The sequence below is a fragment of the Callithrix jacchus genome, chromosome 3 (genome assembly GCF_049354715.1).
Source record: "Callithrix jacchus isolate 240 chromosome 3, calJac240_pri, whole genome shotgun sequence".
Taxonomy (NCBI): Eukaryota; Metazoa; Chordata; class Mammalia; order Primates; family Cebidae; genus Callithrix; species Callithrix jacchus.
In genome coordinates, this window is record NC_133504.1 from 183,689,973 (window position 1) to 183,716,972 (window position 27,000).

A 27,000-nucleotide genomic window follows, 5' to 3' on the forward strand; every position below is an offset into this window, starting at 1 on the left:
CCAGAGGAGGTGGTGCTGGTGCCATCACCATCAGCACTGTCTCTAGATGTTCTGTGACAACATTCAGATGTTACCATGGGCACCAAAAGAGAAAGGCAGAAGGCTCCAGCACCAAGTATTCTGTATTGGGTCTGTCTCTTCCAGGTGAGTTCAAAGTTCCACATCCATCACCAACTTGAGAAACTTCTGGGATACTTAAATCTGTCAGCACAAGGAAGGACTTGTGGGTGAATGGTGGCTCAGGAGACACTGACCTGCTGAATGATTAATGGGGAAGAGACAGATTGAGAAAGAAGAGTTCCAAGGGGATAGAGTGGCATGGTGGCCATTGAGAAAACAGCACTTTCCAGGCACCAGGTATGTATCATCTTCCTGCATGATCTAAGAGGAGAAAGAAAACCACATTTCTTAAATGCTTCCTAGCCTTCAATACCAATGCTAAACTGGGTCCCAAATATGACTAGGTTGCTGGACAAGCCAATTGAAATGAACAAGGCAGCTGTCCCTCACCTAGTCAGAGAGGAGGATTTTTTTCAGCTCTCTGCATGGACTGCACTTTGCCCCGTCCTGATGGAGTTTCAGGCCAGAGGGTATGCTAGTACAGAACTCAAAGCCAGCAGCCTGGAATGACTTGTCTTTACAGCAGACCCTATTTTATGAAACTGAGCTGAGATTTTCTCTGACTCCAAGCTGTGGAATTACTCTGAACAGATGGAGCAGCTTGAAGGAAACAATGATCAGGATAGAACCTAAGGAAGCACCTGTCAGTGCAGAGCAGCCATTGGATGCTGGGCAACTCTCTTATCAGGACCCCTTCAGAGGATCTATCAGCCTCTTTGCTCCAGGCCCCAACTAGCCCTTATGAGATCCCAATTTGTGTTGTCGCCGATTACTGCAAGGATATGGTATTTTACCACCTATCATGTTGCTGTCACTTCACAGGAATCAGCATAAAGCCAATCCTATAAAAGTTTCTTTAGTAAGTTGGAGCACATTAACAGTTCTCACAGCCTGGGAGAAGGTACCTAGCCCAACAGCACAGGCACAGACAGGAAAGAATCCAGGAGGATGGGCCACCATCTCATTAGACTGAGTGTTAGACTTATGGGAAGGTATCAACCACAGCCATCAGAATCAGAGCCACCAATAAATGCCTGAGAGCATCCCCTTATACATCAGATGTGGGATTCACAGTCATGGGAGGCCCTCCAAGCTGCAGCACCCATCCGTGGGTGGGAAGACAGCCAGCAACACGAGGTCTATAAGGAGCATGACAGTCATCTGGGAGAAACCAGGGGACAGACCTAAGGATCATTACCACAGAGTATTCAGAGGAGGAGAGCAGCTATAACCTCAACTGCTCAAAGCACTGCATTTCTAGCCATGTGTGCTCTGTCTCTGTAAGCTACAGAAGTCAAGAGTGGGTAATCCAAAGAGAGTAGTGCCTGCATTTCACTCACTCACCCACCCCATTGCAGCACCCTTAGAGCAGGATGGAAGGTGGGCAGAACTTCAGGCATGTGTGTTCAGTCACCTCCATGCATTTTACTTGTGGTTTAGGAACCTATCTGCCCTCATTCTCATGAGCCACCACAACCAATGGGAAATAATTGAGACTCAACACAGCTGACACCTGATGTTTCTGCCTCTTTATAATCTGATAGAAGAATCTCTAAGACTAAGACAAAGAAATTATCCCATGGTAATGTATTCACAAGCCTGAGATTTCACAGCCTAGGTGTGTGAATATGCAGAGAACATCTCAGAAACATGGATCAAAATACACACTGCCCATGTCACAGCCTCTACAAATGTCTAGAGAGAAAGCAGATGTAAAATCTGTTCTGTAACATCCAGAGTGAAAGCACCTAGCAAGGCGTGTCTCAAATACTCTGAGAGGGACACACTCATGACACCTAAGGAAGAACAACAGTCAGACAAGCTAAAGGAGACCCTAAGCTGTGACCATGAGTGGCAGGATGAGGTCACAAACCCCACAGATGCACCTGCTGGTGACGTGCAAGCAAAGCAGCTTTGGAATCATCTGTGTTACATCACTGTCTTAACCTAGACCCAAGATAAAACGTTTGAATGAACACAGCAGGACCTGTGCTTTCAAACGTATCTACTTCATCTGACCCAATCCTGGGTCTTTCAAAGGCAAACACTTCTCCAAGGCCAGTCTTCATGAGAAGCCATGGGGCTCAGGGGGAAGATAAAGATCACCATAAGATGATAGTAAAGATCACAGGAAGATGATAGATGTGGAATGCTTCAGCTATGAAACCTGGATGATCCCTACAGCAGAAGGCCTGGCACTGTCCATGCTGCTGAAGCCAACATGCAGGAAACATTGGGCATCTTGCAGAACATGTGTGCAAGTGTAGCAGAAGATGGGGAGTTTGCAACCTGCCCCAGGCCGCCTTGTAACCAACACAGCCAGGGAGAATCCCATGCCTATGTCCTCATTCTGGTCTCCCACACACACCAAAAACTAATAAAAACTGCCACAAAACTGCATTGCATGAGAATGTTTTTCTATGTAAAGCAAAGCTGAGGGTAGGGTCGGGAAGAGCTTACTCAACATTATTTCCAAGTATACAGGACATTGTCTAAATGAATTCCCGATCTGAGAATCATGAACTGAACAAGGGCTGAAGAGAAAAGCACTGAGCAAACATCTGCGAACAAAGTACGGCCAAGATGCCACATCACCAGGTGCCTGGATAGAGAAACTCACTGAGACACAGGAAGTGCCCAGTATCACAGGTCAATCATGAGCAAGGAACTTTGCAAAATCAACTTGCAATGTCCACCTGCAAACCTTCATGCCCCAGGGCAGGGCCTTTCCTGATGGTGTACAGTTCCTGATGGCCTGTGCCAGACAGACAGGATTAAGGCTGTTGAAATACAAAGCCCCTGAGGTACATCCTTCAGTGCAGAAGTAGGAGCTCAAGACAGGTCTTCACACACCCATTCCTTCAAGGACCTCGCAAGTCAAAAGGCCCACCCAGTAGAGCATTCAAGAATTACAATTAAAGGCAAGCACTAACAGGTAGAATTAATTGGTACATGTGGATCAAGAACAACCCACATTCCTTTTGAGTACACAAATACCAAAGAGAAAGGAAAAAATTAGAAACCCTCTGGAATACAGGGCATTTTGCTTCCCCACAGCAGCAGGCCAAGCCTCACTCTCCCCCCACACACCCCTCAGTTCCTTCTCATCCATGAACTCCTGAGCTTCAAATCAAGGATCTGCAAAAGGCAGACACAGTCTAAACTTCCCCTTTCCCACCTCATTATCCTAGAGCAGCCTTCAGAAAAGGCAAAGACTTTCTTCTGTTATCAATGTGACTCGAGATCCCAGCCTGAGCACAGAAGACCATAGGGTCATTTTCCATTTACAGTATTTCAAAATATCACATTGATGTCTTCACTTTCTCAGGAACAAGCGTTAAAGGGAAGAAAATTCTTTAAAGGAACAGAGCGGTTTCACTCAATACACCTACAACGCCCAGAAAATTCATGAAGAACAAGTTTTCTGTAGCAATTTTTCATACCGGCACATCAGTCACTATGAAGCTTCAACCATCCACGCTTGGAGATCCTCAGCCTTCAACCTCCAGATCCTGATATTGGTGTGTTAGAACTGAGTCACCCCAAAAGGATTAATGTCTGAAATAGAAATCTGTTTCTTCCAAGGCAGATGAAGATTTCAGCAGGGTGTCAATAGGATCACGTTAAGCAGATGTCTCACTACAGTGCAATGAAGCCAGTCCTATTTCTCCATAAGCACAGTAGGCTCCATACAGTGATCATCCTTATTCCATAAAGGCTATCGAGACAGACAAGCCAGGGCCTTTGTCAGTGTTAACTCTCAGATGACTAGATCAAAGCAGTCTGTCATGTGTTGATAAAGACCGTTCCCTTGTTGCTGACATGAACTACATATTTATGTCTAGGAGAGTTATGTCTACTGAAAACAGACTTCACAGGAATCATCCCTCCTCATCCCCTCAATGAAGCAACTATGTTCAAAGCATGTAAGTTGCATTAGAAACTGTAAGGCATCCAGAGATGGCTTAAAGGATTCTGTGCATAGGTTACATGCCATTTTTTACGAGACTTGAGCCCCTATTGAAGGTACCAGAGTCAACCCCTTACAATACAGGGTAAATGGTACTTATTTTATTCTGAGGGTTTTAAAATATCCACTGGACTAGTCACAGAATCAAGGAACAAATATCTTAAAAAAAATAAGGTCCAAAGGTACTTAAGCCGTATCTCTCCACCCTAGGACAGTACCTAGAGATGGATCCAGCTAACTAGAAAACAGAAATTAATATTATTCACTTATGAATCATGGGGACCCACGAGCTCCCTTAAGATATGTTTAGAAAACACACGCTCCTCTTGGCAGCCCCTCCCATCCTCGGGCCATGTCCTTCTAAAGTCCATTCCTAAATCAGCCTGCCCAGGGCAGATATAAGTGGGGACTACTCAAGGGTGTGTTTAATTCCACTACACTACTGAGAGACCGCCTCAGTCTCTTATATGGAGGAGAAGCCTGAGGCGGTCTCTCAGTAGAGTAGTTGAATTGAACTAGGGCCAAGTTTTCCTTATGGGAGTGAAGCTTCCCATGAAGTTTCCTTCCAGAGTCCTAAGTGGCAATGAGAGATAAGACAACCCCCCAGGGACTGTTAAATTCCATTACATGTCTCTTTAGTGCATAAAAATTTTCTGGGGGTTGTGAGCATATTGAAACAGGATTGTTTCATTCAAGAATTTTCTTCCTAGATCATACCCTTTAACCTTCGTCCCGCTGAGAAACTAGGTATCAACTCAGTGTGTTGAAACACATTAAAAGGAAAGTCAGTATGGTCTTGAGCACTTGGGTTGGGACCTGGAAGTACTACCAATTACTAAAGGACATCCAGTGGGGAAGGAAACCGCACACTTATCAGACTTTGTGGACATGAACAGGGCTTTCATCACTACATTGTGTCAGATTCTGATCCGCATAAAAAGGCAGAAATTCACTTCTCCCCAGTACTCTCTACTACAAAGAGATCATTATTCCTCATTGGTATCATATTCACGCAAGATGCACAAGGAGGAATGGACATCAGAAGCTCTCTTCAACCAATGAAGAATCCCAAGCAGCAGCAAACCATTCACGTGAAATTAAAGCACAAAATCCTCCCTATTCAAGGGAGGATCCTTTTAAGGCTGCAGTTTCATCATGAAGGTACCTTCGGTGATAATTAGAAGGTAGGGTGAATAAGGTAAGGAAAAGCAGCTGAATCCATGTAAAGAGGAAAAACATAACTTATCACTAGTGTTACTTTGCCGGAGGTTGTTAAGCTTTCCAGGAAATGTTTCTTCAGAGTCCCAAGTGTCAGTGAAAGGGAGGGGTGAACTCAAGGAGGTGTTTAACTCCACTACAGCTCGTTTTCATGCATGAACCACACAGGAGACTTAAGTGATCCCTCACGAGTTGGGGGTTCAGCAGGCAAGGTCATATGCCAGGTAATGTACCCAGTTTGACTTTAAGGCTGTATCTGCGAGCCCAAGTGATGATCCAAGGCGAGATGCCATCAGCTCACTTCTGCCAGCACAGCCACTTTCCCTAGGAGGAAAACCCCAGATTCTCAAGACTGGTAGAAACACTGAAAACCAGCTGTATTCAGAGTAAAACATGGATCCATCTCCCATGAACTCCTCTGATATGAAGAGTCAGCAAACTGTTTTGAGGCTGGGCATAGTGGCCCACACCTGTAATTCCAGCACTTTTGGAGGCCAAGGCAGGTGGATCACCTGGGGTCAGGAGTTTGAGACCAGTCAGGCCAACACAGTGAAACCCCATCTCTACTTAAAGTTAGCCGGGCATGGTGCCATGCACATGTAGTCCTAGCTACGCGAAAAACTGAGGTGGGCAGATCATCTGAGGTTAGGAGTTTGAGACCAGCCTGGCCAACAAGCTGAAACCCTGTCTCTACTAAAAACAAACAAGCAAATAGCAGCAGCAGCCAGGCATAGTGGCATGCACCTGCAGTCCCAGCTACTTGGGAGACTGAAACATGAGAATTATTTGAAGCCAGGAGGTGGAGTTTGCAGTGAGCTGAGATTGTACAACTGCAGCCTGGATGACAGAGCAAGACTGTGTCTCAAAGAAAACAAAACAGCATTTTGGGCAGCAAGACCTACATCATTCTGGAGATGTCGATTCCAGCTGCTGTGTAGGAAATGCGGATTGTTCCCTACTCTGCTACTTCTTGCTGAATGGTCCCAAAGGCCTATTCCTTTGACAGCTTCAAACTCATAGGACTCTTGTCTGCTTCTGAGAAACAAGATTTCAGAGACCATGATGAGGCAAGGTCCACCTTCCAGTTAGTTTTCACTGTGGGACTTTCTTATCCTACAGCAAGAGATGACTTAGTTTTACCCTCAATGTGCCAGAACATTGAGATCAACAGTCACCAGCAATGGGTTCCAGGAGTAAATCAGGGTGTGAGGAAGATGAGAATCCAGGGTGAACCTCGTTGAACCTGCCCAATCATTGCAGGACCCATGAGGTGCCAGCAGGTACCGATGTAGAAAATAAAGTCAGAACAACTATGCTGAGTGGTCTCCAATGGGAGGCTCTCAAGTCTGGGCCATTTACCATCAACTGAGCCCAGCCTGACTCAAACAGGCTCACCACACTTTCCTAAGGAAGATATGGAATGTCTACTACAGTACCAGGAGGAAGATACAAGTTCTAAAATCTTTCCCCATAGAGATTATGAGCATCCCCCTCTGCAAAGCTGTCCAGGTTCCACTGGCCTCACCTCTGGAACAAGAAGTACTCACCGCAGAGCACCCTGGACTCACAGGAGGCCCATCCCCAAGGACCAACACACCTTAGGGAGTCCCCTTGCTGCATCCTCACCGGCATCACTGGTAGAGTAAGTAAGATGCTCGAGTCCTCAGACTTCCCAGCCAAGAAGCTCCCTGGGTTCACAGAGCCATTTCTCAGCATGAAGAATGCATGGATCTGTGTCTCCTTGTTGCTTCCTTCAGGGTCAGCCACTCATAGACAATACACTAATGTTTTATGAGGCCAGCCCTTGTGTTGCTTGTCTTCTTACTGCATTCATCCTTCAGGGGACTGTGACCCAACATCAGAAGGAAAAGATCTCTGAAAGAAAGCCACCTCAGAGAATGTATGGAAGACATGACCCACAGCTGCCAGTCCCAGCTACAATACAGAGCTGGCTGTCGGTTTGGGGATAGGGCCAGGTCACTGCAGCAGTGCAAGCATGTGGGACTATAAAGGTTCCAGAGATCAATACCACTCCCCATAGAATGCAGGATGCCCAGACAAGGCAGTGTTATCCACAATGACCACCATTCCCATTTGTCCCTTATCTGTGACAACTTTTATTGGTGCCAATGGCATCGAGAGAAACAGGCAACATCCACCTCCAAGCTCCCAGCGTTCAGAAGGCTCAACAAAAATTTCAGCAGCAGAACCTGAATCTTAATAGCTTCAGAGAAAATAGATTTGTGTCACGACCTTCAACCCTGGTGAATGATGCCTCACCATGTTACTTAAAGAAGGGCCTTGAGTGAACTGTACAGGTGTTTGGCGTTTTCAAGCAAGATTTGATCAAAACACAGAGGCAAAGTAACAAGGAAGGAAACACAGGAACAATGCAGCAAAAGCTGGTGTCAAAGTGAGAAAGCACCCAGGGTGGGAATGGGTTCCAGCAAGTGGCACAAGGGCTCAGTTACAACGTTCTCTGGGTTTTAAGTTCTCCTTTTGAGGTCCCCATCCATTACCACTTATCTGGGTAAAGGATTTGGTCCATGGCAAATTAAGGGCTGAGGTGAACTGGTACTGTCTGGAGATGAATAGGTGGTTCTTGCATAACCCACATCCAAGCCAGGATACTCTCCCCCTTTCATCTGCCACATGGTAGAAGCTGGGGATGGAGGAGGAGCAGCCTTGGATCCTTTGCTACTCAGGGTTGGGAGAATGGAGTTTTTCCTTGGGGTTAGCTTTAGGAAGTGGGGATTATTTTGATGCAGCATTGGAAGTCAGCACAGATTGAACTCAGATTCATTGACCCCAGACCGTGGTGTTTATCCCTGATGCAGCATGAATGACCTGACGTTCCCTGCCTGCAAACCCTGTTCTCCTGCCCCAAGCCAGTTAGAGTACACAAGTGACTCTGGATAGGCCTTTTCTACCAATAGGGGACAGGTTTAGTAGTATCAGTAACCCGTAGAACTAAAGGCCTAGTCATTTAAAGGGCACCATCCCTTTAAGCTTTACTCAATGTAGAGAATTACTAAAAATGAGGTGAAGAAAATGTCTAATGTCCACTCCCTTATATTGAATTGATACCTTTTGAAGGAAGTCAAAGGATTGCTGTGAAGTCTTAACACAGATGAAAAATGCAGCCAGCATACAGTAGATCATAGACCTGAGAAATACTGCAATGAATGGCCAAAGATCACATGGAGACTTCCTGATAATCAGGGGAATATACCAAGGCTAACGTGAGAAGGATAAGGAAATAGAATATTGGTTTACATCAAATAAACTTCACCTCCTGGACCCCCAAAATGCAAGCTGAGATGTAAGGACTTTTAGGCTTTTGGGCTCAGGGCACTGTCCACCACCCAGGACAAAGGCTTCATCTACAGACCCTGCTCTGCTCAGACAGCTCATCCAAGTGTGTAACTTATAGATATCACCACGAAGAGCACCCTTAGTTAATTGAACAGTTCTCTGCATTATGCATTTAGGATACTTGTGACTACAACATCTTTACCAAAGGAAATATAACTTGATCCAGATTAGGTTGAGAATTCCCGACTACCTACAATTGGCTTTGTAAGCAAGAAAAGTTGGAATATGCAGTTTTCATCCAGACTGTTCAGCACTGAAACCTGCTGCACCACTGCCAGCATCCAGGCGCATTCAATGCAGCTGATTTCGGCTTCTTGGCAGGACTGTGCACTCATGGGGCTGCACGATGGACCTGCAGACAGAAGGTTAAGTCGTCTCTCTATCCACTTTTACAGAAAGCATCACAAGGGGAACCGACCTGCCACACCTGCCATAGCACAGAGTGGGAAACTTGTCCCTGTAGAGATGAGCAGCTTGCTATCCCCCTCTGCAAAGCTGTCCATGTTCCATCGGCCTCACTTCTGGAGCAGAAAGTACTCACCACAGAGCACCCTGGACTGTGGCCACAACTCTAGAGACCTTGATTCATGAAGCCAAGCTCCCCTAGCTCGCCAAACACCTGGTTTTTTGTTGTGAGCAGATTAAAGGGCATCAACTGGTATATAAAGAGGACACATGCTAAGACCAGAGGCAGCTGTGACTGGCTCAGCCTACTGTCATCAGGAGGAGGGAAACACTGAGACTTGAGACTGCCAGTCCTACAGCGTGGAAATTTTCCGGCCTCATAACCTCAACACAACACCGCAAAAGGAGCCAGTGACAGAGAAGGCTGAATGCACAGAGAACTGCAGTGAGCTAGTCCCACACCAGGACCCAGTGCCCATGCCATGTACAGAGTGTGGGACCTCCCTGTGGGTAAAGCGGAGCAAATCTCTCCACCAGAAGTGATCAGTGGTGAGAAACATGACTAGCAACACTCCAAATACTCATTAGACAATGACCATCACGTGCACAGAAAAGCAGTGACAGACAGGGATCAAAGGACAAGTTAGGCTGCGTGCAGACACTGTGGTGACTGAAGTGAAAAGCCACCCACAGAATGTGGCAGAGAACATTGACTGTACATTGTTAAATAGTGACTCCAAACAGCATGAGATGCACTGTCACAGGAAGTCCCTTACCCTCCCAGTAGCCACCTCACTTCTAAGAGGAATGGCCCAGTCCTCTCCCGAGTCCATACATGGAATGTAATAGCATTGCTTTTGTGTAAAAAATGTAATACAAAATTGTTTAAATCTTCATCTTAACCCTTTATCTGGTTTTATTTTGAAAGAATTTTAGCCCTTGTGGCTGCCTTTTTTCTTGTCCCCCAACTGGAAATGTATGAAGGCTTCTGGTCTCCCTGGAAGTGGGTGGAGGCAGCCAGGGCTTAACTGTACACTGACTTGAGACCAGCTGCATAGAAGTGCACACTAAACCAAAGCAAGCAAGCAAGCAAGCAAACATTTCCAGCAGCTTCCAAGGGCAGACCGTGCGGGGTATGGGCAATCCAGGCCCCCGACTTAGGCCTGCAGGAACTGCAAGAGATGAGGTGCACACCAGCTCATTCTTCCTTCTCAGTCCCCCAAATTGTATTTGGAAGCCAGAGATTTTTGGCTGAAGTCACAATTTGAGGGAGCAGAAAATGTACAATGCTTGATGAGGAGAGAAATTCTTCACATCTAAAGAGATTTAGTTGATCTAAGAACAGCTGGCATCCCATCTGAATTTGAAACTCACAGGACAGAGCACATCTTAAAACATAATGCAGTTTCGATGGTATTTGTTCCCAAACAAGGTATGGTATATGGAAACAAATAGCGATAGCTAATATGCAATACACTCCACATGGCAGTCTAACCAACAACCTGCACTCCCAGTGAGTTTCAGATTTCTATAGCACTTGCCAGGTTAGCACACGACACACAACAGGAGGTAGATGAAGGTTTAGCTCTATTCATACAATCTCACCTATTTTCTGTGAGAGGGAGAAAGTGAGTTATGACAAGTTGTTCATTGAATAAAATCCTTCCACTTTCTGCATCCTGAGGTAGTTAATAGAAACAGACATTGCAGGAGACAGACAAAGAAACAAGGGGGGATGAGATACAGGGGCATATGAGCACCTCTTCCCAGGAGGAGAAAGCCTCCATCACAGGAAGATGGAGTTAACAGCTCGTTGCTGTAGTAGGTACTGGGCTTGTCTGTCTTCTCCTGAGCAGGGGGAGATCCAGGCTGTGTCCCATTATATTTGAATGATTGGGTGACTCCAAGATACACCCTCATTCTCTGGATCCATGGTTTTCATAAAGAGTCACAGCTCAGCAGCTCACGGTAAAGTGTTACTTCAGGTGAAGGGGAAGCCTCAACAGAGTTGGTGGGAAACAGATTCTTGGCCCCAAGAACGACTTTCTGAATGCAGTATTCATGGCTCCTCCAGGATCCCCTGCCAGGATTGAGCCTCAGTCACCTCTAAGTGACCAGCTCTATCCTACTTCATTGGAAGCATCTCTTGCCTCCCAGTCAGCACCCACCATTCTCTGGGCTTCCCACCATCACTTCCAGGAGAAGTACCAAGGAAAGCAGCCAGAGACAGTCCTCTAACGTCCACATCCCCATCCTGGGAACCTGTGAACACATGCTACACAGTGAGGGTAACTTAGTACACAAGACATTAGTTTGTAATCAGCTGACTTGAATCACCTTCCTGACAAGGGGTCCCCTGGCCAGACCCAGGATAATCTGTTAATGCGATAAAGACAAAGGGAGAATTGGAGGCAAGAATCAGAAGAAAAATTAATCACCAGGGCATGGTGCTGAATCAACACCCAGGAAGGTCCCAACTGAGGATTAACTAGGAAGCCACAAGTCATGTTTAACAGGGGGTCTAAAGGTGGCTTAGTGAGGAAACTGGTCTCTGAAGCAGCCAGAAAGAAATACAACCTTGCTAACAGCTTTGTTTTCTCTAAATAAAACCTGTTTCAAACTTCTGATTTCTAAAACAGCAAGAGAGGCAATTCAAGCTCCTAACTCAGTGTTCATTTGGGATGCCATATGAAATACAGCACCGGTCAATTCTTTAGCTTCCACATTTGTGGAAATCCAGAATCATTCACTAAGTTTACCTTGCATTTCATATAAAAGCCCTCAGATCTGTTTCTCTGGCAATCCTGGATCAAGAAAGGCCAAGAAAATTATAACAAACCTTAGCATTCTAGGGTAGAGATATCAGAAAAATTGATAGCATTCATTCATGTATCAAATATGTGAAGTACAAATGCCTTAAAATATACAGATTCCAAGAACATATATTTAGATTTTCAATGAAGGAAGCGAAATTGAAATCTCCAAGTTTGCCCTGGGCCCAGGCTATTTTCACACAGAATTCTACCACCAACTAAGGTAGAAATGTGTGATATGCAGATTGTTTCTAATTTAAATCAGACCTCTTAAAAATGGCATTCTTTCCTAACAACTAGGTGGACTGACTTAGATAACTGGGAGCTTAAATTCTCCATCACAGAGAAGATCCCATTTCAGAGTGAGCCATGAGGTCCCTGCTGTTCATGAGCTAGAGGAGGTAGAGGAAGATTTATCTATTTGTATTCAGTACAGCTCCCACAAGGCAGAACATTCCTCACCCAGCTCCCAGGAATAGTTGTCCTGACACACTGCTTGCTCCAAGCTTCCTCCATCCTCCCTCTATGGCAGCCACCTTCCAGGCTCTGTGAAACACTTTCCAAGGACCTAAAAAGCCTTGCAAATCCTTGGGAAGCTAAACCAGCAGCTGCTTCCCACATCAGAAGAGAGCCCTTTGGTTCACACTTGGGCCCCAAAAACCAGGCAGCCAAGCACTTTTATACCCTAGTGATGGAAATGTTTTCAGAAACACGCTTCTTGGATTCAAGACTACTGAGCCTTTCTTGTGCAGCAAGCTGCTGACCTGACCGCAATCAGCACCGCACCCAGACTTTGTGGAAAAGTCCTTTTCGGTGTTTGCACAAGGCATCAGAAGAGAGGCAATGTTTCCAGCACCATGCATTCTGTGCTCAGTCCTTTGCCTCCTCCGGGTGAGTTTAAGCTGTTGCATCTATCATTGACCTTTCTGAGGAAGTGTCAGAGCAGATTTAAATCACCAGATGGAATTACTTGCTCCCATCAAGGTGAAAATCAATCTGGAGAATGTTTCTTCCCCACAGACTGTTAAGCAGAACCAATCAGACAACCACTTCACGTGAGCTTGGGTCACATAATTAACACCCAAGTCACATCAGTCTCCAGGCATGAAAGGAGTGTCTGGCTTTATTCTAGAGTCTATGAGGAGAGTGTTGTAAATGAAATCTGTATGAAAATCAGATGTGGAGGACATCCATTTTCATAGTCCTCCTTAAACATAGAAGCCTCTCTAAGCAGAGTTCCAGTGATTTAGGGCCAGCGGACCAGACGTAGTGACACTGACAAGGCAACTATTCCTTCTCCAGTCGTAAAGGAAGGGTTTGGTTTTCAGTTCTCAGGACACATGGGCACTTCCAGTGCAAATGAAGCTGAAGGTTACAGATCGGGTTGGGTACAGGCCCTACAGCACCAGCAGCTTGCAGTGAGTTATCCTTACAGTGCACTCGGGCTCTGGATGGGGGTAAGCAGATTCCTGGCCCAGGCTGTGGAATTATCCTGCATAGATGAAGCAGGCTGGAAGAATGAGAACATTCAGGATGCAACCTGAGAAGCCGCTGTCAGTGTAGAGCTGCTCACTGGATGCTGGGAAACTCAGCGGGACCCTGAGGAGGTACCATCAGGATGGTTCTTAGCCCCAAACCATACCTAGCCCTGGTAAGATCCCAACATGAGTTACCACTAATTATAGAAAAACCAGGATATTTCAGCTGCGAAAATATAGATCATGCTTTTGGTACCATAACTGAGTCTGTCAAAATTCTAGCTCACTGTACCAGAGCTCTAAAATCTCCCAAGGTAGATCAGCCTCAGGCTCCAAGGTACAGGGCCATAGTATGAAGAGGAAACTTCCCTTACGGATGTAGGATGGATGTGGTAGGCAATCCCAAGAGTACAATTTTGACATTTTCCATGTGGCTTTCTAGAGGATTCCCAGGGAGACTGACTTGCACACAGCATAGAAGTAACCACGTCAATGCCCCCCACAGTTCTGGCTGCTTTTTCAACCCTGTCTTCAATTACTCCCTTTGCATTTCCTGGAGGCACTTTCACAGGTTTATGTACCTCAAGCATAGGCCTCCAGTTCCAAATTCAGGAAATCCATATGCAGACACTCAGGTCCCACTTCATCAGATAAGAATCTTAACTTTTTTCACTGACATGATTCCTCCAGTTGAAAATGTCCAGTTACTTCTAACAATAAAAGTGGGATTAGAAATATCTAGAAACTGGTGGTTGCTTGAATTATTTCAGATTCCAGTTGGGACACCAAAAACTACTCATTTCTACCTGGGTCTTCCTGCTCAACCCATCATTACCTAAATTTGTGTGGTGACCTGGGCTTGACATGCCTCCAGACACAGTGAGGGGGCTATGTTCCAAGTAATGACCCTTCAAATGAAAGCACACGCAAAGCTAGCAATTCTATGCAGGTGAGGAGAAAATTGCCAAAGGCCACTGTGGCCTCCAAAGACATCAAGCAGGTTACAGTTCTCACATAGATTCCTCTTCCCCAGAATTAAAATGGCCAACCTGAGTCAATACTGATTCTTTTCCATGCTGTCACTTTGTCTTCCTTCCTACAGAAGATAGTTTATGCCTGTAACAAAACATTCTTGGAGTATACCTGAATTTGAGTTATGGACTAACACATTGATGGTGCTACTTTAAAACCAAACGTTCTATACTCGTCTTTAGCAATTGGTTGACAAGACTGAACAACAGAACTGGATGCAATGCAGCAAATCTCCATTCAAAGCTCGGGTGGACAAAGACAAATGCAGCATTCTAGCTAGAGGTCAAGTCCAGCCTATGAAAATCTATATAATCCCCTGAGAGTAAAACGTACTGAAAATCTACAAGAAGGATTTCTAGTGTATTGTCAGTTATGGTGGTGTTTACAAAATAAGTTGGTTTTTCCAAATGAGCCCAAAACTGACTTTGGAAAAAGCCTGCAGATGAGTAATCTCAGTTATTCAAACACGCACTTCAGTGTCAGTCCTGGGTATCATCCGCACCACCCCAAACAGTTGTGATTGCACTGCTGTCCTCTACCTGCCTTCCACCACAGATAAGAATTACAAAGCCCTTAGATGTGTCTCCACCCAGTGTGTGTAATGCAGGCATAATTGAGATTTTTCTTCAGACATTAGCACTTAACGCAAAGAAACAACGAGTGCAATCAGACATGTTTCCACAAAGTAACGGCGGGATAGAACGCATTAGAATGTCTGTTCTAAAGAAGTTAAAATTTTAAAGATTTCTTATCCCAGATTAGACGGGCTGTTTCAGGCCATTCTTACACATTGCTAGAAAGACATTTCCAAGACTGGGTAATTTTCAATAAAGGAGGTTCAATCGTCTCCTGGTTGTGCAGGCTGGTCCGGAACTACAGCACTGACATCTGCCTTTGTGACGCCTCAGGAGGCTGATGCTTACGAGAAGGCAAAGGGAAAGCTGGCAGGTCACATGGCAAAAGCAGAAGCAAGGCAGCAGGGCGAAGAGGGTGCCACAAATTTCTGAATGACTACACCTCGAGAAAGCTCACTATAATGAGGGCAGCGGCAAACCTGAGGGATCCATGTCCGTGACCAAAATGCCACCATCAGGCCCCCAGGGTCCCACATTAAAGACTATATCTCAACCTGAGACTTGGACGGGATATCTAAGCTGTATTGGAACAACATAAGCCAATATTAAGAAAATATGCGTATAAAGATCTCTTGGTCAGAGAAGTCAGTGAATATTTAGTTGAAAGAAGGCACTGGGACTACCATGAAGAATCAAAGGAATGAGATCGAGAAACCTCTACCCATGTGGTTAAGACAGTCCTCTCAGATACAGAGACTCACAGGCTTATATTGACCATTTTCGATGACACCAGTGTGACAGGCAATGGGAATAGCTCTAAGACCAAATGCTCTATGCTCTTCTCTAGCAATTTGTTCACAAGACTGGACAACTTAGAACTGTATGCAATGCAGTAAATCTCCGTCCAGAGCTCGTGTAGACAACGGGAAATCCAGCCTTCTACTTAGAAATCAAGTGACAGCCTATACAATCCTACATAATCCCCAGAGAGTAAAACTTCCTAGAAATATACAAGAGGGATTTCTAGTGTATTGTCAGTTAGGTTGGTGTTTACATGGTAAGTTGGTTTTTCCAAATGAGCCCAAAACTGACCCTGGAAAGAGCCTGCAGATGACCAATCTCAGTTATTCAAACACACATTTCAGTGTCAGTCCTGGGTATCATACACACCACTTCAAACACTTGTGACTTTACTGCTGTCCTCTACCTGCCTTCCACAGCACATGGTAAGAATTACCAAGCCAGTTCGAGATGTGTCTCCACCAGGTGTGTGTAACGCAGGAAAAATTGAGATTTGTCTTCAGACTAACACTTAAGGCAAAGAAAGGCTGAGGGGAATCAGACATGTTCCCACAAAGTAACCGTGTGACAAAAAGCATTAGAATATCTTTTCTTCAAAAGTTGAACTTTTTTATATTTTTATCTCAGGTAACAAGGGCTGTTTCAGGCCATTCTTACACATTGCACCGAGACGTTTCCAAGACTGAGTAATTTTCAAGAAAGGAGGTTCAGTCGTCTCCTGGTTGTGCAGGCTGGTGGGGAAGCACAGCACTGGCATCTGCTTCTGAGATGCCTCAGGAGGCTGCTGCTTATGGGAAGGAAAAGGGGGAGCTTGCATGTCACATGGAAAAAGCAGAGAGGCAAGGCATCACACGACGGGGAGGGTGCCACACACTTCTTGAAGACTGTCTCTCGTTAGAGCTCACTGTGGTGAGGAGAGCACCAAGCCTGATGGATCCAATTCCCTGACCCAAATACCACATGTCAGGCCCCCACCGTCCCACCTTACTGACTATATCTCCACCTCAGACTTCGAAGGGATATCTAAACGTTATTACAGCAACATCAGCAAATGTAAAGCAAACATGCATCTGAAGATTTCTTCGTCAGAGTAGTCAGTGAATATTTAGTTGAAAGGAGGCACTGGGACGACCGAGGAGAATCAAAGGAAGGAGAACAAGAAACCTCTACCCATGTGGTTAAGACAGTCCTCTCAGATAGGGAGACTCACAGGCTTATATTGACCACTTCGTATGCCACCAGTGTGGCAGGCAATGGCAATCCCTCTAAGACCAAATGCTCTCTGCTCTTCGAGTGATTCTTTCACAAGACTGAACAACTCAGAACTGTATGCAATGCAGCAAATATTCCTCCAGAGCTCAGGTGGACATAGACAAATGCAGCCTTCTAGTTAGAGATCAAGTCTCAGCCTATAAAGCACTACACGATCCCCAGAGAATAAAACTGACTAGAAATCTACAAGAAAAATTTCTTGTGTATTGTCAGTAATGTTGGTGTTTACACGGCAAGTTGGATTTTGCAAATGAGCCTAAAACTGACCCTGGAAAGAGCCTGTCGATGACAATCTCACTTACTCAAACACACATTTCAGTGTCAGTCCTGGGTATCATGCAAGCACCCCAAACTCTTGTGACTTCACTGCTGTCCTCTACCTGCCTTCCACGACACATGGTAAGAATTACCAAGCCAGTTGGACATGTGTCTCCACCAAGTGTGTGTAATGCAGGCATAATTGAGATTTCTCTTCAGACCCTAGGACTTAAGGCAAAGAAAGGCCGAGGGGAATCAGACATATTCCCACAAAGTAACCATGTGACAAAAAGCATTAGAATATCTTTTCGTCAAAAGTTGAACTTTTTTGTATTTTCTGTCCCAGGTAAGAAGGGCTGTTTCAGGCCATTCTTACACATTACCACAGAGGCGTTTCCAAGACTGAGTAATTTTCAAGAAAGGAGGTTCAATCGTCTCCTGATTCTGCAGGCTGATAGGGAAGCACAGCACTGGCATCTCCTTCTGTGAGGCCTCAGGAGGCTGATGATTATTGGAAGGAAAAGGGGAAGCTTGCAAGTCAGATGGCAAAAGCAGGCGCAGGGCGGCGGGGCGGGGGGGGTTCCACATACTTCTGATTGACTGCACCTCATGAGAGCTCACTGTGGTGAGAACAGCACCAAGCCTGAGGGATCCACTTCCGTGACCCAAATACCACCTCTCAGGCCCCAAAACATCCCACCTTAAAGACTGCATCTCAACCTGAGACATGAAGGGGATATCTAAACTGTATTGGAGCAACATTAGCAAATTTAAAGCAAATATGCATCTAAAGATCGCTTGGTCAGAGTAGTCAGCAAATATTTGGTTGAAAGGAGGCACTGGAACCACCATGGAGAATCAAAGGAATGAGAATGAGAAACCTCTACCCACGTGGTCAAGACAGTCTTCTCAGATTGGGAGACTAACAGGCTTATATTGACCACTTGCTATGCTACTAGTGTGGCACACAATGGCAATCCCTCTAAGACCAAATGCTCTATGCTCTTTAGTGACTCTCTGACAAGACTGAACCACTCAGAACTGCAGGCAATTCAGCAAATCTCCGTCCGGAGCTTGGGTGGATAAAGGCAAATGCAGCCTTCTTGTTAGAGATCAAGCCTCAGCCTATAAAATCCTGTGTAATCCCCAGAGAGTAAAACTTACTAGAAATCTACAAGAAGGATTTCTAGTGTATTGTCAGTTAGGTTGGTGTTGACACGATAAGTTGGTTTTCCCAAATGAGCCCAAAACTAACCCTGGAAAAAGCCTGCAGATGAGCAGTCTCACTTATTCAAACACACATTTCAGTGTCAGTCCTGGGTATCATCTACAACACTTCAAACACTTGTGACTTCACTGCTGTCCTCTACCTGCCTTCCACGACAGACGGTAGGAATTACCAAGCCAGTTGGACATGTGTCTCCACCAAGTGTGTGTAATGCAGACATAATTGAGATTTGTCTTCAGACTCTAGGACTTAAGGCAAAGAAAGGCTGAGGGGAATCAGACATGTTCCTACAAAGTACCTGTGGGATAAAAAGCATTAGAATATCTTTTCTTCAAAAGTTGAAATTTTTGTATTTTCTGTCCCAGGTAAGAAGGGCTGTTTCACGCCATTCTTACTCATTGCCACAGACGCGTTTCCAAGACTGAGTAATTTTCAAGAAAGGAGGTTCAATCGTCTCCTGATTCTGCAGGCTGGTAGGGAAGCACAGCACTGGCATCTCCTTCTGGGAGGCCTCAGGAGGCTGATGACTGTTGAAAGGAAAAGGGGAAGCTTGCAAGTCAGATGGCAAAAGCAGGCGAAGGGCAGAAGGGCGGGGGGTGTTCCACATACGTCTGATTGACTGCACCTCATGAGAGTTCACTGTGGTGAGAACAGCACCAAGCCTGAGGGATCCACGTCCGTGACCCAAATACCACCTGTCAGGCCCCAAAACATCCCACCTTAAAGACTGCATCTCAACCTGAGACATGAAGGGGATATCTAAACTGTATTGGAGCAACATTAGCAAATTTAAAGCAAATATGCATCTAAAGATCTCTTGGTCAGAGTAGTCAGCAAATATTTGGTTGAAAGGAGGCACTGGAACCACCATGGAGAATCAAAGGAATGAGAATGATAAACCTCTACCCATGTGGTCAAGACAGTCCTCTCAGATTGGGAGACTAACAGGCTTATATTGACCACTTGCTATGCTACTAGTGTGGCACACAATGGCAATCCCTCTAAGACCAAATGCTCTATGCTCTTTAGTGACTCTCTCACAAGACTGAACAACTCAGAACTGCAGGCAATTCAGCAAATCTCCGTCCAGAGGTTGGGTGGATAAAGGCAAATGCAGCCTTCTTGTTACAGATCAAGCCTCAGCCTATAAAATCCTGTGTAATCCCCAGAGAGTAAAACTTACTAGAAATCTACAAGAAGGATTTCTAGTGTATTGTCAGTTAGGTTGGTGTTGACACGGTAAGTTGGTTTTCCCAAATGAGCCCAAAACTAACCCTGGAAAAAGCCTGCAGATGAGCAGTCTCACTTATTCAAACACACATTTCAGTGTCAGTCCTGGGTATCATCCACACCACTTCAAACACTTGTGACTTCACTGCTGTCCTCTACCTGCCTTCCACGACAGACGGTAAGAATTACCAAGCCAGTTGGACATGTGTCTCCACCAAGTGTGTGTAATGCAGACATAATTGAGATTTGTCTTCAGACTCTAGGACTTAAGGCAAAGAAAGGCTGAGGGGAATCAGACATGTTCCCACAAAGTACCGGTGGGATAAAAAGCATTAGAATATCTTTTCTTCAAAAGTTGAACTTTTTTGTATTTTCTGTCCCAGGTAAGAAGGGCTGTTTCAGGCCATTCTTACACATTGCCACAGAGGCGTTTCCAAGACTGAGTAATTTTCAAGAAAGGAGGTTCAATCGTCTCCTGATTCTGCAGGCTGGTAGAGAAGCACAGCACTGGCAACTCCTTCTGGGAGGCCTCAGGAGGCTGATGACTGTTGAAAGGAAAGGGGAAGCTTGCATGTCAGATGGCAAAAGCAGGTGCAGGGTGGCGGGGAGGGGGGTGTTCCACATACTTCTGATTGACTGCACCTCATGAGAGCTCACTGTGGTGAGAACAGCACCAAGCCTGAGGGATCCACTTCCGTGACCCAAATACCACCTGTCAGGCCCCAAAACATCCCACCTTAAAGACTGCATCTCAACCTGAGTCATGAAGGGGATATCTAAACTGTATTGGAGCAACATTCGCAGGTTTTCTCCTCGCCTCGGCCTTTGGAAAGTTCTGGTCGCATCTCTAAGACACGTGATTTACTTAACCCTATCATTGACCACCAATGCCTCACCCTACCTGCCCTGCCCCATGCTTTGTACTCAATAAAAGTCAGAGTGCCCAGGCACTCGTGGCCACTGCTGAACTCCCCACATTGGCTGGCTGTGGATCCGTTGGCCCAAACTCTTTTTTGGTGTTTTGTGTCTTATTTCCAGTTTCTCATCTCCACACCTGCAGATGGTCCCTACAAGAACACAACTCCTCATGGAGAGGACATCAGAAATCACACATATGACCAATATGCTATGCCATGTCATGGGGAATCCAGCTACAGAAACTCAGTGGCTCCACAGATGCCAAGCAGTGCCTGAAGAAACTTTTACAGAATTGGCTCTATGCTGTTTCACGTGAAGTGACAGCAATATGATAGGTGGTAAAATATATCCTTGCAGTAATTGGTAACAACACAAATTGCGATCTCATAAGGGCTAGTTGGGGCCTTTCTTTTCTTAGAAGGTAAAATCTAACAGTTCTCACAAGTAGATCTTGTGCTAGGAGCTGCCAGGGAGACACAGGGAAGGTTGTTCAAATGAATCTGCCCCAGGGCAGTGGTCACCCCAGAAGGTATCTGGCCCCTGATGGACTGTGCTGGAATCACAAATGGGCAAGGTGAAATGCAAGGGTACTGTGTCCTTTAAAATAGGGGTAGTGCCCCGAGATAAGTTTGTACACAGCCACAAGTTCACGCAAAGTATAGCCTGAAAAGCTAAATGCCCATCTCAGAAAAAGGGTTCTAGGTAACATCCAATTTTCTAAACTAAAAGCAAGATCCACAGAAGGTAGAATGTATCTGATCACACATGGATCAGGAACAAGCTGCCTTTCCTGGGACATGCACAAGTATCATGAAAAAAAGAACTGAAAACTCACCAATACAGTGGATTCAGTCTCCACACAGCAATATATGATGCCTCACTCTCTGACATCACTGTCAGTTTCCCTATCTGTGAAATTACTGAGCTACAAGGCAAGGATCTAAACCACATATTCCCACCTTCTCATACCTCTGAGTCTCAGGCTTCTGAAGACATGAAGCTTTTTATCCTGTGATCCTAGATCCCAACATGGATACTGTCACACCTTCCATTTACACTATGGGGAGGGTCCCATCCAGATGGACCAGGAGGTTCCCTGCTCTTCATGAACTGCAGGTCAGCATAGCACCAGGAGAGACTGATCATTTCTCTCCCTGAGGACTGACCATCAGCAGGTCTTTGTCACTAATGGCTCGGAATATTCTCCACCCTCCCTTATGGTAGCCTCTGCCCCAACTGTCAGAACCACCTTCCCACCAAACTACCACCTTACAAATCTTAAAGAGTCATACACCTGGAAAGCAAGACCAGCAGCTGCTTCCACATTCAGAAGAGAACCCGGCTCACATTTGTGTCCCCAAGAGCCTGGCAGGCCCAGCACTCCCAACAATGGGGATAGGAATAATGTCAAAATCTGGTCCCTTCAATGAGAGACCACTGAGCCCTTCTTACCCAGAGGAGGTGGTGCTGGTGCCATCACCATCAGCACTGTCTCTAGATGTTCTGCGACAACATTCAGATGTTGCCATGGGCACCAAAAGAGAAAGGCAGAAGGCTCCAGCACCAAGTATTCTGTATTGGGTCTGTCTCTTCCAGGTGAGTTGAAGGTTCCACACCTATTGACAACTTGAGAAACTTCTGGGATACTTAAATCTGTCAGCACAAGGAACTACTTTTAGGTGAATGGTGGCTCAGGAGACCCTGACCTGCTGAATGATCAATGGGAAAGAGACGGATTGAGAAAGAAGAGTTCCAAGGGGATACAGTGGCACAGTGGCCATTGAGAAAACAGCACTTTCCAGGCACCAGGTATGTATCATCTTCCTGCATGGTCTAAGAGGTAGAAAAAGAAAACCACCTTTTTTTTTTTTTTTTTTTTTGAGATGGAGTTTTGCTCTTGTTACCCAGGCTGCAGTGCAATGGTGCGATCTTGGCTCACTGCCACCTCCGCCTCCTGGGTTCAGGCAATTCTCCTGCCTTCACTGCCTGAGTAGCTGGGATTAAAGGCATGCACCACCATGCCCAGCTAATTTTTTTTTATTTTTAGTAGAGACGGGGTTTCACCATGTTGACTAGAATGGTCTCAATCTCTTGACCTCGTGATCCACCCACCTTGGCCTCCCAAACTGCTGGGATTACAGGCTTGAGAAAACCCCATTTCTTAAGTGCTTCTTAGCCTTCATTACCAATGCTAAACTAGGTTCCAAAAAGGATTAGGTCAGTGGACCAGCCCTATTGAAACTAACAAGGTGGCTGTCCCTTGCCTAGTGAAAGGAGGGGTTTTTCAGCTCTCTGCATGGACTGCACTTTGCCCCGTCCTGATGGAATTTCAGGCCAGAGGGTATGCTAGTACAGAACTCAAAGCCAGCAGCCTGGAATGACTTGTCTTTACAGCAGACCCTATTTTATGAAACTGAGCTGAGATTTTCTCTGGCTCCAAGCTGTGGAATTACTCTGAACATATGGAGCAGCTTGAAGGAAACAATGATCAGAATAGAACCTAAGGAAGCACCTGTCAGTGCAGAGCAGCCATTGGATGCTGGGAAACTCCCTTTTCAGGACCCCTTTGGAGGCTCCATCAGCCTCTTTGCTCTAGGCCCCAACTAGCCCTTATGAGATCCCAATTTGTGTTGTCACCAGTTACTGCAAGGATATGATATTTTACCACCTATTGGCAAAAAGCCAATCCTATAAAAGTTTCTTTAGTAAGTTGGAGCACATTAACAGTTCTCACAGCCTGGGAGAAGGTACCTAGCCCAACAGCACAGGCACAAACAGGAAAGAATCTAGGAGGATGAGCCACCATCTCATTAGACTGAGTGTTTGCCTTATGGGAAGGTATCAACCACAGCCATCAGAATCAGAGCTGCCAGTCAATGCCTGAGAGCATCCCCTTATACATCACACGTGAGATTCATGGTCATGCAAGGCCCTCCAAGCTGCGGCACCTATCCGTGGGTGGGTAGACAGCCAGTGACACTAGGTCTACAAGGAGCATGACAGTCATCTGGGAGAAACCAGGAGACAGACCTAAGGATCATTACCACAGAGAGCATTCAGAGGAGAAGAGCAGCTATAACCTTGTCTGCTCAAAGCACTGCATTTCTAGCCATGTGTTCTCTGTCTCTGTAAGCTACAGAAGTCAAGAGTGGGTAATCCAAAGAGAGTAGTGCCTGCATTTCACTGACTCACCCACCCCCACATTGCAGCACCCTTAGAGCAGGGTGGAAGGTGGGCAGAACTTCAGGCATGTGGGTTCAGTCACCTCCATGCCCTTTACTTGTGGTTTAGGAGCCAATGTGCCCTCATTCTCATGAGCCACCATAACCAATGAAAAATAATTAAGAGACAACACAGTTGATACCTGATGTTTCTGCCTCTTTATAATCTGTTAGAAGAACCTCTAAGAACCTTTATAATCTGATAGAAGAACCTCAAAGAAATAATCCCATTGCAATATATTGAGAAGGCAGAGATTTCACAGCCTAGGTGTGTGAATATTCAGAGAAGATCTCAGAAGCAAGAATCAAAATACACACTGGCCATGTCACAGCCTCTACAAATGTCTGGAGAGAAAGCAGATGTAAAATCTGTAACATCCAGAGTGAGAGCACCTAGCAAGGCCTGTAACTGGACCCCTCCCTGACACCTTACACTAAAATTAACTCCAAATGGACTAAAGACTTAAACATAAGACCTAGCACCATAAAAACCCTAGAAGAAAATCTAGGCAAAACCATTCAGGACATAGGAGAAGGCAAGGACTTCATGACCATGGCAACAAAAGCCAAAATAGACAAATGGGACCTAATTAAACTCCACAACTTCTGCACAGCAAAAGAAAGTCACTAGAGTGAATCGGCAACCAACAGAATGGGAAAACATTTTTGCAGTTTACCCAGCTGACAAAGGGCTGATATCCAGAATTGACAAAGAAGTTAACAGATTTACAGAAAAAAAAAACAAGCCCATTCAAAAATGGGCAAATAATATGAACACTTTACAAAAAAAGACATACATGAGGACAGCAAACAAAAAAATGCTCATCATCACTGGTCATTGGAGAGATGCAAATCAGAACCACATTGAGATACCATCTCATGCCAGTTAGAATGGCGATCATTAAAAAAATCTGGAGACAACAGATGCTGAAGAGGATGTGGAGAAATAGGAACGCTTTTACCCTATTGGTGGGATTGTAAATTAGTTCAACCATTGTGAAAGACAGTGTGGCGATTCCTCAAGGCCTTAGAAATAGAAATTCCATTTGACCCAGCAATCCCATTACCGGGTATATATCCAAAGGAATATAAATCATTCTACTATAAGGACACATGCACACGAATGTTCATTGCAGCACTGTTTACAATAGCAAAGACCTGGAACCAATTCAAATACCCATCGATGATAGACTGGATTGGAAAAATGTGGCACATATACACCATGGAATATTATGCAGCAATCAAAAATGATGAGTTCATGTCGTTTGTAGGGACATGGATGAATCTGGAGAACATCATTCTCAGCAAACTGACACAAGAACAGAAAATAAAATACCTCATATTCTCACTCATAGGCAGGTGATGAAAAATGAGAACACATGGACACAGGGAAGGGAGTACTACGGGGGTCTATTGGGGGGAATAGGGGAGGGACAGTGGGGGGGAGAGCTGGGGAGGGATAGCATGGGGAGAAATGCCAAATGTAGGTGAAGGAAAGGAAGGCAGCAAAACACACTGCCATGTGTGTACCTATGCAACTATCTTACATGTTCTGCACATGTACACCAAAACCTAAAATGCAATATTTTAAAAAAATGCAAATACTCTGAGAGGGACACACTCATGACACCTAAGGAAGAACATCAGTCAGACAAGCTAAAGGACACCCTAGGTTGTGACCATGAGTGGCAGGATGAGGTCACAAACCCCACAGATGCACCTGCTGGTGATGTGCAAGCAAAGTAGCTTTGGAATCATCTGTGTTACATCATTGTCTTAACCTAGAATCAAGATGAAACATTTGAATGAACACAGCAGGACCTGTGTTTTCAAATGTATCTACTTCATCTAACCGAATCCTGGGTCTTTCAAAGGCAAACACTTCTCCTCCAAGGCCAGTCTTCATGAGAAGCCATGGGGCTCAGGGGGAAGATAAAGATCCCCATAAGATGATAGTAAAGATCACAGGAAGATGATAGATGTGGAATGCTTCAGCTATGAAACCTGGATGATCCCTACAGCAGAAGGCCTGGCACTGTCCATGCTGCTGAAGCCAACATGCAGGAAACATTGGGCATCTTGGAGAACTTGAGTGCAAGCGTAGCAGAAGATGCAGAGCTCGTAACCTGCCCCAGGCCAGCTTGTAACCAACACAGCCAGGGAGAGTACCATGCCTATGTTCTCCTCCTGGTCTCCCACACACACCAAAAACTAATAAAAAATGCTGTAAAACTGCATTGCATGAGAATGTTTTTCTATGTAAAGCAAAGCTGAGGGTAGGGTCGGGAAGAGCTTACTCATCGTTATATCCAAGTATACAGGACATTGTCCAAATGAACTCCCCTAATCTGAGAATCATGAACTGAACAAGGGCTGAAGAGAAAAACACTGAGCAAACATCAGGGAACAAGGTATGGCCAAGATGCCACATCACCAGGTGCCTGGATAGAGAAACTCACTGAGACACCAGAAGTGCCCAGTATCACAGGTTAATCATGAGCAAGGAACTTTCCAAAATCAACTTGCAATGTCCACCTGCAAACCTTCATGCCCCAGGGCAGGGCCTTTCCTGATGGTGTACAGTTCCTGATGGCCTGTGCCAGACAGACAGGATTAAGCCATTTGAAATGCAAATCCCCTGAGGTACATCCTTCACTGCAGAGGTAGGAGCCCAAGAGAGATCTTCACACACCCATTACTTCAAAGACCTCGCAAGTTAAAAGGCCCGCCCAGTAGAGCAGTTTACAATGAAAGGCAAGCACTCTAACAGGTAGAATTAATTGGTACATGTGGATCAGGAACCACCCACGTTCCTTGTGAATACACAAATACCAAAGAGAAAGGAAAAAATTAGAAACCCTCTGGAATACAGGGCATTTTGCTTCCCCACAGCAGCAGGCCAAGGCTCACTCTCCCCCCAAACTCCCCTCAGTTCCTTCTCATCCATGAACTCCTGAGCTTCAAATCAAGGATCTGCAAAAGCCAGACCCAGTCTAAACTTCCCCTTTCCCACCTCATCACCCTAGAGCAGCCTTTAGAAAAGGCAAAGACTTTCTTCTCTTATCATTGTGACTCCAGGTCCCAGC

At 45.4% G+C, this 27,000-nt stretch overlaps 1 long non-coding RNA gene across 1 annotated transcript in view; it reads right to left on the bottom strand.

Moving 5' to 3' along the window:
• The window catches only part of LOC144581841 (uncharacterized), a 211,062-nt gene that overhangs the window by 163,531 nt on the left and 20,531 nt on the right, over positions 1–27,000 (bottom strand). Inside the window, exon 1 of the long non-coding RNA XR_013533204.1 lies at positions 1–27,000. This exon is cut by the window's right edge and continues 20,531 nt beyond it. This is a non-coding gene — a long non-coding RNA (uncharacterized LOC144581841).